Below are 11,193 nucleotides of genomic sequence, written 5' to 3' on the forward strand. Positions count from 1 at the left end.
TGCAACAAGGAGATGACATCAAAAGGAAGAAGTACTGGCAAGGAAAAGGGTTCATGTTCTTCCAACATAAGGCAGCAAAAAGTCACAAAGCAGCAAAGTGATCTATGCAGGATTGTTTTAGACTATGTGAACCCACAAAACCAATACTCTCCCCTAATTCAAGTGATCTGTGCTAACCCAAGGTTTCATCATCTCGGCATTAAAGTCCAGGTTATGCAACAATGACAATACACAAATATTCCATTTAACTAATCTATCGACATTGAATGGGTTTTTTTCAAATAGTAATAACAAACATCTTGTTTAATATCATATTACGTAAAAAGCACCTGACTACATTTTCACTGCAGCTAGTTATTTCTAATAAACACCATAAAGACATACATTTCTTGGTCCCTTTAGGATTTAAAAGGATTTGAAATGAGTAAACCACATAGATGATGGGAAAATGTCCTAGCTTTTATCTGTGTACAATTTAAGCCTCTGGCTTTCCATAACGAAGCTAAACAGGATTCAGAGCTCTCAGCATCAGGACTAGGTTGAGGGCACAGACAAGTTACTGCAAGGGAAGGAAGGGTGTGAACTCACCACAGATAGCTCACACACTCTAATTTCCCATGTTGTACCCCACAGAAAGCTGCTCTGTGGTAAAGGTAAGGTTTTACAGGGGAAAATAAAAACAAAGTGGGGCTTCCACAATTGCTGGCATGTTTTAAGGCTACACCTCAGCTAAGCATCAGAAAAAAAGAGGTATTTGCATGTTCATGCATTTTGCTAAGAGGCAGTTCTTTACATCTACCTTCTTTTTACATTTACTGTTGCAGAATGGCAAGTTGTGACCAGAATGGCCTTTGTTAGTCTCCTTTCAAAAAAACCCAAAAAATCAGTGTCTTTAGGATATATCCTGTATTTGCCAAGTTCTCATGCTCACCTCTGTCTGTGCTTCAGAACTGCTCATCAGTTCAGTCTGCTCTTAAACAGAAGCATGACGGGAACGATGGCCCTATGGCACCACTGCCCTCCAACCACGCTGGGCCCAGAACAGCTCGCAAACACACAATTTGGCCAAGACTTATTACAGCGGTGAAGAAACACAAAGGCATAACCAGCCATTGAGCTGAGGAAGGCAGGACTGCAGAGTGCTCCACACACACAAGATGCACCCTTTCAGCATTTGTTTGGTACTCGTTGCCCAGAAAGCCTAGCTGCCATCTGAGCTCACTCCTGCGGTAGCCCCAGGTTATTTAGTGTGCGCATATTCCCCACACCTACAAAGAATGAAGTCGAAACGCATCTCACGGTCTGGAACCACCGCTGACACCTCCTCTCCTTCACAGCTCTACCAGACACACCCAGGTCATCGCCTGCTCGGCCGCGCCAAGTGCCCGAGGCCGGTCGGTGTCCCAGCCCGGCCCTGCCGCCTGCAGCCGGGAGTGCAGCCCCCGCCGCTGCCCTCCCTCCGGCCGTGCCCGCGGCCCGTTACCTGCGCTCCCTGCGGCGCGGGGCTCCAGCTGCTCTCCCCTCAGCGCCCGACGGCCGCTGCGCTCCCGAGGGGCCGGCCCGGCCGTGCCCGCGGCCCGTTACCTGCGCTCGCTGCGGCGCGCGGCTCCAGCTGCTCTCCCCTCAGCGCCCAACGGCCGCAGCGCGAGCGCGAGCATGGCACGCGGGCACGGCCCGCACCCTGTAACGCCATGGCGTTGCTTCCCTTGAAATGCGAGTCAATTTCTATTGAACATCGGCACCTGTGAGCAAGTGGAGCCACTCCTGGCTCTCAGCCCGCCGGGACACACACCTGTGCTGCAGCTGCTGGGCACCACACCAAGAAAAAACTAGCCTGGAACCATCCCTACATAGGATTTATGTAGGCCCAGAGAGCAAACCAAGGCTAAATCAATCTTTTTACAAACATTCTTGATTTTTGAAGAGTGTCATTGGCAAAGCTTGACTGGGAACACTTAGCACCTAACTGAACCTCTTAAAATCAGGAGTTCATGGCTCCCTGCAACAAAAGGCTCCAGTTACAGCCTGATGTGTTACAGGGCTAGGGGATTAATCCAGATGTGTGTCTTTTGCCAGGTGATTTTGGCTGGTACAGACTGGGGAGCAGCACCCTCTCGTTTCTGCCTGCAGCAGGGCTCACCAGCTGTACCCAAGTGTTTCAGCAGTGTGGCCTGGCTGCCCTGATCCACGCAAAAAACAAACTCCATCGCAAGCCTCCATTGAACTATTGTAAGATTTTTCGGGTGCTAGAATTGAAGAGTCTATTTTTATTTTAAAATAGAAGTGGCCAAACCCCAACAGTTTCTGGTAAGTGCTTTAACCTGTTCTCCTTTTAAAGCCTTCCACATCAGTGCCTGGGACTTCTCCTAGTGTTAGTCCTTGCATGGACCCCCTGAATGGATTTATGAAATTCAAGGAGGAGGAAAATTCTCAACATACAGAGTAATAGAGAACAATCATGACAGGGAGAATACATTCATATGAAGTGTGGGAAATCTATATAATATTAAACTGGGGGGTAAAAAGTGATTAAACAGATATGAAAAACCTTCACTGTTTTGAACACGTTGGAGGGTTAAAAAATTCCCACAGCTCTGGATAATCTGCAAAAATTTAAAGACGGAAAAATATCCAGTGCTTGCAAAACACGCTTTGAGGGAGACCTCAAACTGTAGAAGCTGCTATCCTACTGCTAAGATAACTTCATATGAGCTGTACAATTAATACAGCTGATGGCTGTTTGTACTCAGGCTAGTCATTCTGATGTGAGCCCAGAGCAAGCCCAGGAGGTTTTTTCTTATTACTTTGAACCTTCTCATTTTTGATATTATCTCATCATCTTTAACATGACTAAAGTCAAGTTGGAAACATTCTAGGCTTACAAACTTTGTGTTCTGCCAAGCTCCTATCTACAGTTTTCCAACATCAGGCAACATATTAAGACTACTTAATTAAGATGGAATGTGACAGGTCCGTTCTAGGGTTCATCACCAAATGACTGAATCAGCTCTATTAGAGCATTTATCAAGTCAGTACTTGTTGGCCTTGAGCAGCAGATGAGGAGCAGAAGCTTTTGCACTGGCAGAGACCTGACTAGGTTTGTACAATAACCGAGGACCCTTCCAGCCCATGGAACTGTATGACTGTGTGTGTTCCTGAGATGATTGATACTAAGATATCTCTTTGTCTATGTAAATACAGGAAACACGTGACTGACATGGTAACAAATAGGTATATTAACAGAGATGCAGCAATTCTTGGAAATAAAGTTGTACTGGCTGGTGAAGATTTTTCATAAATAACAGCAGAATCCAAAGAATTCTTAGCAGACGCTGACATAGGTCTCCTTAATCCGTTTCATAAAGAAGTACTCCTTTTTCAAACTTTGGAAAAATGCACCCATCAAGTGGTATGACTAATGAACTGTTCACAGTTAAATATACTAAAAGATAAGTGCAGCCAAATATACCCTGCTCTGATTGCTAATGGCTATAACCACTGAAACCGGGAGGTTTCTTCTTGTTTTTATTCAACTAGTTAAATTTGCATTAGAAAAATCTGAAAATGTCAGTAGCAAGAAGGAAAATAAAAATTATAGAAGACTGCCTTTAGCAGTGGTCAGACTCTGAGAAGATACAAAACTTGCAGGTAAGTGGCCTATGCACTGCTGTCAAGGCTGCCCAATGTAGTGAAGTACAAGGGCATGGAAACAGGCGGGGACCAACAGACATTGCAAGTGTGTGTGCATCCTGTACCCATGAAAGCAGACTCATCAGAAAAAGTATCCACCAGCTTTTGAAGGTGGTAACTATGTATGTCCAGAATTATTTTTTGCCCTCTCCATTTACATCTTTTTGTAACTCTAAAGAAGGTAAATCACTGCATAAATCGGTTACCTTCGTCTGCATTCCCCCTCTGTGCTGAAGCTATGAAAGAGTGCTTTGGAAGTGGGAAAAGGCAGGCACCACACTCTGCTCAGTGCTCGGCAGGGCACAGCACTGTTAAACTGAACAGCAGTGGCTGCTCCCATGTGTAGACACTACAAAGACTTTTGCACTTATCTCCACAGACTCCCATTGCTTATTACTGATCCCCAACCAGCAACTGTTCAGTCAGTGGAAGAACTATTATAGATTCTAAAATTTACGTGATTCTCACTGTGCTGTGTGTATCTGTTCCTCAGAGGAGCTTGGTAAGCAGGAAAGTACAGGATACATCTTTTGCGATCCAGAACGAGTTAAGGAGCTGTGTGCCCAAGCTCCCTGCAGACAAGAACAATGTGAAGCCTCTGATAAGCCAGGCAGGCTGCTCTGGCTCAGAAGATAGCAGGAACATGAATTCAAAGGGCAAAGACATCTCACGATTCCAACAACCATCCATGTCCTAGGGAGACTTCAGAGACTCTCCTTGTCATATTTTAAGTCACAGCTGCATTTCTGTTTGTCAGAGTGCATTTGCTAGTTGCACTGCTGAGTTTTTCTATGCAAGTCAGCCTACAGCAGTTTCCAGTAATGGCATCTTATGCAATTTTTGACCTACTTTAACATGTCGGGGTACTTGGAAACACAACACTGACTGTAGCAGCTTTCTGACTGTGTTGTACTGCAGCAGGAAGCAAGTCACAAATACACTGAACCACCAAAATTCAGATGACAAAAAATAACAGCCTTCAATTTTCAAGGTATTTGTCAAACCATTAGAATCACCCAGATGAGTTGTCATACTTATTATTTCTCAACATATCTAGGCTGGCTTCCTGAAGAACACTTCAAATCAGGGCTTGTGTGTCTTACAATAAAACACTTCAGGGTTAGCAACAGAGAAGAAAGCTGGCTGCTTCTAGACATCCTCCCAAACTCCAGGAATAAGGTCTTTGAGGAACTAAAGGTCTTATCAAAGAGGATCTTTGATGCTCGTCTGTTATCTACTCCACTATAAATGTGTACAGCTGGGGAGCTAAACACAACTACTAAAGGAAAGACAGCAGAAGTATTCCCACTATTAATCAGAAGTAATCCTTGAACAGGAAGGGAGGGGAAATAGCAAGAAAAAATTGGGATGACTGCCCCTTCCTCTTCCTACTCCCACACGATAAACAGGACTGTGTTTTAGAAGTTACATGTCACATTCCACAGTGTACACAATTCAAATTTGTAATCCAATTAAGGTGTCTGGCCACTGTTGCTTGAGTAGGCCTGCAGACACTTATCACTGCAAACCATGTGGAAGTTCAAGATCAACACAGTACTTTTATTTCAGAACAATGCTGGAAAGGTTTGGAGTTTTTTTGTCCTCCCCTGGTTCTGTTATTATGGGAATTTTTAAGCATGGCTGAAGCAAAGACAATACACACCATCATCTGATTTGCATACCAGTATGTGTGTATTCTGTGCCAGTGCTCAAAACAACTGTGAACAATTATACTGACCCAGCATTTATGGCGTCCTGTAATCTTCTTTGGTCATTCTATACTCGTGTTAATGGAATACTCTCTCACTTATCTATAGAGATACGATTTTGACATTAAATCACATGTACTTGTTGCCATACAGTCTTGATAACTGACCACTAATTTAACCCTATAGCACTTTTTTAAACTATGCACCTAACAAGGGCTTTCCTATACAATCCACTGAGCATTACAAGCCTTCCCTGCCCTGTGCCTGACAACCCCTAGTTCCCAACCACTCCACATTACATCCTCCTTTTATTAACAGCTATTCTGTTACCTTTGGGACAAAAGCCTCAACCATGGGCATACAGAGGTATCAACCTAGACAGAGGGAGATTTCCCTTTTCAAAACTTACATCCTTCTGCCAGACAACTTCCATTCCATTTCCTAGCACAGAGGTTATAAGCCTAAAGATGAGACTCTGCTACAAGAAGCCTGCACATATTGTCAACATGAGCACAAACTCCTCCAGTTCAAGCTGTACTGCTAGCCCCAGGAGACAGCACTTGCTCATGGCATGCAATGTGTATCCATGCACATCCACTGAAAAGACATTTATATAAAACATCAAGTGAAGCAACTAAGACGCTCCCAACCTCCTGGAGAAATTTATCTGAATTCAGCTTTACTTTTGCAGAGTGGATCTATTTTGTCTTGTTTTCTTACAAACTCAAGAATCCGATTCAGATCAAGAATCTCATTTCACTTTTGTAGCAGCTAAATGTCTCTGTACTTTACAGGCTCGCTGTGCTGGGCTTTAATCACTCAAAATGCTGAGGGTGGGTGACCAGGGGAAAAGCTTCAGAAAGCTCTGAGCATTACACCTGTGAATATAGTCAGCCTGAAGTGAGTAACTCAATGAACTGAGTAGGTTGCTTAGGGGAACAAGAGGACAAAATAACAGCTGCTACTGTAACTGCCACCACAAAAGAAGGCAGAGCCACTCTAGTAACTTCTGTTAAGCATAGATTAAGATTTGTAACCTTACCTGTGGATTCATTTAAAACTGACATTTAAACCAATTAAGCTGAAAACTACTGTCACTTGAAGCAGGGTTTAAATTAAGCAATCTCTACACTCAAACAAATGTAGAGAGCAACTTACAGAATTACAGATGATGTGCTAATTCTACGCTAACCTCTCCCTACACTTAAAAGGCAACAGAAGCAAAATGTAGTCAGGATTTAAGAAAAAAACCCCATTCTTTACACTAAAACTTACCCTAGCTGTGAGGTATCATGTTTTTTCCCCATTCTCAAGAACACTTAAAATGTTCAGAGGACTTGATACTAAGGAATAGTAGTATAGTCATTAAAATATTTAAAGTGTTAGAAAGTGCATCTGGCCCATTTGTAATTAGAAGTGGCAGTTTCTGAAGCTAGAATTTACAGCCACAGCAGGTTTAAGAGAGACCTTGTTAGGGAAAATAAATCCTAGAGGAGTTATCACTGTAGGGGCTCTCTTGTGTCAGAAAAATAGAAATAGCACTATTATGCTCACAAGTCACATAATATTTGGGTACTAGAAAGACACATTTTTAGTCTATACAACTGTAAAGCAAACTGAACATATTATAATCCTAACACATAAGGTACACAGCTAAGTATACTTTCTACAATAAAACATGGGATTATATTTTTGTTTCAGATATGCTGATGCCTATTAGCCCTTTTGAGGAACTGCTGCCAAATCCAGACTACACTCTTAGCAAACCCCTTCAGTGAATGCAAAATCAAAATGAGGCACTGCTTCCACAGTCATGTGCAATACTCAGTGTTCAGAGTCGCACCACATAAAAAGATTTAAGTACATGCTACTGAACATAACTTTGTAATTTCCTCTATTGGCTTCTTTGGGTGCTCACCTGAGATTTAAAGACATGAAAAAAAGTCTTACTTTTAGTCATGAATTGTAAGGGCTATTTGATCCAAACAAACTACAGTGACAGGCAAGCTTCTAATGATCCTGATGATGCACTCATTTTACATTAAGCGTTAGTCACCAAATAAGCAGACTTCAACCTGCATTAACCCAAATTTTCAGCTTACCTTCTCTCTCATTTTCTTCTCTCCCATTCTGACAAGAAGAAAAGCTTTAGAAAAGATCTTAGAGAACTCACTCTGATGTTTTGTATCAAATGCTTCTAACAAGACAATGACAGTTACTGCATGCATTTTAACTGAAGGGCAACTAAGACTACTGTAAAAATCAAACCTCTATGATGGAATTTTTACAGCACCACTGACTTCAGTCAAGTAACTTACAAAGTAAAAGAGGAGTCACACTTTTGGTGTGTAGCCCGATGTCTGTAACCAAACAAGCACCAAGACAAAGATTCATGATGTTGAACAGCTGAGGTTAAAAGTGACATCAGCGTACCCGAAACAAGTAAAGCTTCCCCTACAAAAGGGATAATTTGTCAACAGTAAAACTGGAAGGAAACCTCACCTGTATTCTTTGTTCTTACTTAAAAGAAAAAAATAAACACCAAACTAGAAAAACAACCAAGTAAAATTGTGTTCCCATAGTGTACAGCAGAGGTAGAAAGCAGAAAGGCCTCAGGCCATTTCCAAATTTGCAGCAGCTTGTAGCTGAGTTCTGCCTGTTGTAGGTGAAGTTTCTTCTGCTCTCAAGACCTACAGAGCTAGATCTGACCTACGGGCAAAACTGAACAGTTGTGTCTGAACACATTCACGGCTTGAATATTCTCTTATTAACAAAATGCTAAAAAAAATCACCTGTTTATATTTAAGACTTTTCTTGGTAGATAGTATTAACAGAAAGATTTCTTCTATTTGAAAAAAAGAACCCTTTAGTTTTTAAGAGATACTGACTACAAACATATTAACATATAGATAAATTCATTACAAGGCTTCATTAGTCTGAAAGCAGATTTAGCAGGAGTGCTGACGTCTTTTAAGAAATCCCTAACTAGCAAAAAGAATGTTTTGCTAGCACAGAGGTCAAAGCTCTGAATAATGCAAAAAGACGCAACTTAAGATTGACGCTTCAAGTACTCTGAGTATCTAGTTATCCCAGTATCTAGTATTTTTTCAGTTAAGCTTTAAATTATACAATTAAGACATTTTTCTCCATCACAGGAAGACCATTTCATTTAGTAAACCTGCCAAACTGTACTCTCTGAACATTTAAGTACGCAAAACTTTAATGTTCAGCTTCAAGCTCTATTTGATTTGTATCACAACTTGTGGATGTTGAATAAGCCTCACAGAGAGGCAGAAAAAAAACCATCCTGAAACACAGAAAATCCAAGTTCCACGCAAGGTTCCCAAGAACATAGTAGGAAATCTGTCAGCAGGGCTTGGTGCAGTGAAATGCAGTTTTCTTTTCCAAGTCGCCTACTGAGAGACAGGCAGGCTGCAGCAGATTAAAAAAAACCCCAAAACACCTCCCCCAACTTTGATCTTTGTCTTTATACTGATTTATAACTCCTTTCACCTACAGCGCCTTCGAATCTGCATTTGCATTAGGTTTTTTTCTTTTTCTCTCTAGTGCTGGGAACAGTACACAAGGAAGAGGTGTCTTCCTTTTCATTGCTAGTGTCCCAGAAACAGCATCAGCCCCAGCACCAAATAATGGCAGGTTAGTGCTAAATGTGATCTGCCATCAAGGGATCATCTTATCAACTGCATGATCAATGTAAATGATACCCTAATTTTGTCTCTTAACAACCTTCTCTTAAGCTTCTCCTTTAACCCTGCAGGTGTGTTCATGGTGGTGGGCAGGGGGAGTGGCAGTGGAGCACAGAAAGGAGAAAGTGGTACCTCAACTGAATTGGATGAGTAGGTTTTCATGGTGGTATGAAACAGCACCTGCAACTGCCAATTCCATAAAGCCCTTGCTCCTGACTCAAAGGCATTAAAAGTTACCCAATAAGACATGTAAGTATTTACCAGTATAAAAGTGAAACATGCCAGGTTTCTCATAACAAGGCAGTAAATGTAAATATTTAATCACAAAACTGAATCCAAGGAATCTTTACTGTAAATTTCACACAAAGTAGCAATTTTATCATGTCCTAATAGTCAATAAACCTGCTTATAAATAACTGCTAGATCATGGACTTACTGTAATCTTAGGATACAGAAACGAAAAGGAGAAAATACTTCAGTGTAATTCAGTAGTTTAACACTAGTCTCATTAACTAGGTACATTTTACATGCTAAGTATGTTTTGATAGGAAAAAAAACCCCTTTACAAAGTGTTCAGCTTTGTTCCCCCCCAACTGATAATCCTTATTTTATTAAATTAAAAAAAAACAAAACACTTCTACAAAAATCTAAGGAGAACAGGAGTTTATTGAGTTCTACGTATCTGAAAAGTGCTGGTGAAGAGTTGTCATTTCATGCTTTGTCTATGTAAAGAAGTCAAAAGAGAAACCGTTGCAAAATTCAGCTCATTTGAAAACTGAGTGTTACTCCAGAAATTCTCACCATTCCTAAGTGAACATAAATGTGAAAAAGTTTTACATGAAGCTAGTCCTTTTAATTTTCAGATGCAACATCTACACTTCAAACTCCCTCACGACTATTAAAATACTTTCAGGCAGTATTAATTATACAGAGAAGCAATTAGTCATATCTTTGAAAACCCAGGTATCCCAGCTCGAAAAGTGCATCATTTAAAACATTAGTAATGAAATATTTTGAAAGAACATTCTTACTCAGTATTAATGCATGCTATTATTACAAAAGTACTCATTGCATAGCGTAGGAACAACAATTTTTCTTCTGTAGATAACAAAAAAGCATGCTGAATGGTATCAGATCAGTATAAATCTATTTTTAATGAGGTTCAAGACACTATTCAAGTTCCATTAAGGGCAGCTTCCTCCAAGTGTGCCCCAGTGAAAGCATGCACAGGTGTTAAATAAGTTTTGCACTCATGTGGCTTAAACTGGCTTCAGACATTTCCAAAGCAGGGCATTAAGACTGGATCTGGAATTTTAGCAAGAATTCATTTCATTTGTTTAAAAAAAAAAAAATAAAATCCACTATAAGAATTAGGCATAAAAACACGTTAAGTAACAAATTTAGGCCTAACTGGCAGACACACAGGTATTTATACAAATGCTGATTTGCTGTGATCTTTAATATTGAGAAGACATCAGAATGTGGACCATGTGCTCAAAAAAACAAACCCAAAACAAACAAAACCTCTGGAGTACAGTAATCCCATTTTGACATGACTGCAGAATTTATAACCCCATAAAATGAGTCCACTTTATTTACTATGAGGAGCAGTCACAAATAAACCAGTGTATTTGTAGCCATTTTAGCAACAGGATTAATAAAAATATTCAAGTTAGACTGCAAATAATCCATTCCCAGTCAATGGGGTACTTCTATAAAAAAGCTGATGACACCAATTTTGGAAATGGATGATGAGGAAATACACAGAAAATCCAAGATGAAGCAGACAGAGATGTGAAGCACGTTAAAATGATGCAACAAAACAGTATATAAATTAAACAGGAATGTTTAATCAAGACAATCCTTTTTCTGAACAGAGGTTCTTCAGGAAGTTTTGTAGTTGGAAAATGAAAGCCTATTCCCACAATAGTGAGGCCATTTCTTTCAAGCAGCTCTGTTGCACAACTGTTACCAGGACCCTAAACAATTTAAATCTTTTAATATTGATATTTCTGAACTAAAAGGTTTTAAAATACTCTATAGATTTTATTTGTGCTCCACATATCACAAGCAATTAACAACACAAA

This window comes from Colius striatus, chromosome 12 (genome assembly GCF_028858725.1).
Source record: "Colius striatus isolate bColStr4 chromosome 12, bColStr4.1.hap1, whole genome shotgun sequence".
In the NCBI taxonomy this organism is placed as follows: Eukaryota; Metazoa; Chordata; class Aves; order Coliiformes; family Coliidae; genus Colius; species Colius striatus.